Source organism: Solea solea, chromosome 1 (genome assembly GCF_958295425.1).
Source record: "Solea solea chromosome 1, fSolSol10.1, whole genome shotgun sequence".
In the NCBI taxonomy this organism is placed as follows: domain Eukaryota; kingdom Metazoa; phylum Chordata; class Actinopteri; order Pleuronectiformes; family Soleidae; genus Solea; species Solea solea.
The window spans coordinates 21,192,866-21,193,648 of record NC_081134.1 but is presented as its reverse complement, the minus strand read 5'-3'; the positions used below and the strand labels follow the sequence as shown (position 1 = coordinate 21,193,648).

At 41.4% G+C, this 783-nt stretch overlaps 1 non-coding gene across 1 annotated transcript; it reads right to left on the bottom strand.

Annotated features, from left to right (window-relative positions):
- Positions 1–317: 317 nt before the first annotated feature.
- Positions 318–389, bottom strand: trnag-ucc (transfer RNA glycine (anticodon UCC)). Its single transcript has one exon. It is a non-coding gene; the product is annotated as a tRNA-Gly (tRNA).
- Positions 390–783: the final 394 nt, after the last annotated feature.

Here is a 783-nt window from a genome sequence, read left to right as displayed (position 1 = left end):
CAGAGATTTTTAAGTCTTTTTAACTGACATTGTTTGCTTTGATTCTTGTGTCGGACGTCGCGCTCATGACTCTTCCAGTGACGACGCCCTCTGACTAATCAGTGGCCGGCAGTCTGTTAACATAACATTTTAGTATCAGCTCAGCTTGCTTGGAAACTCGTCAGAGAAGGTATTCAAAAAATGACCAGGTACCAAGTATCAGGTACTGTCACTGATGGAAAAGCAAAAACAAACATGCAGGGACTGGAAAAGCAACATTATATGTTGCCTGGGCAACAATCCTGGGATTGAATCAGCATCCTAGGCCCATAAAAACATGCGTTGGCCGGGAATCGAACCCGGGTCAACTGCTTGGAAGGCAGCTATGCTAACCACTATACCACCAAAGCTGTTGTAAGCCTCGCTCTCTCTCTGAGCCGACCAGCGTCAGATGTTTTCCTGCTCCAACACACCTGATTCAAATCAGCTCGTCATCAAGCTCTTCATTTGAATCAGGTGTGTTGGAGCAGGAATGATAAACACTGCTCTAAAGTGATTGTTTCAGCTCCACACACTCAACTCTTTCAGTGGAGGAGGTTTTTTTCGAAGTAAAGCAAAAAAATAGCTTCATACAGCAGTAATAATACTGAAAATGATAACATAAGAGTCATAAGATACTAATAAAAACTGTGGTTTTAATCTCACTTCAACGTTACTCTTATCTTATTTGCATTCATTAGAGGGAAGTTTGACTCTGGATTACTTGCACAAAATACACGTTAAAAGTATGTCATACTATCTGTA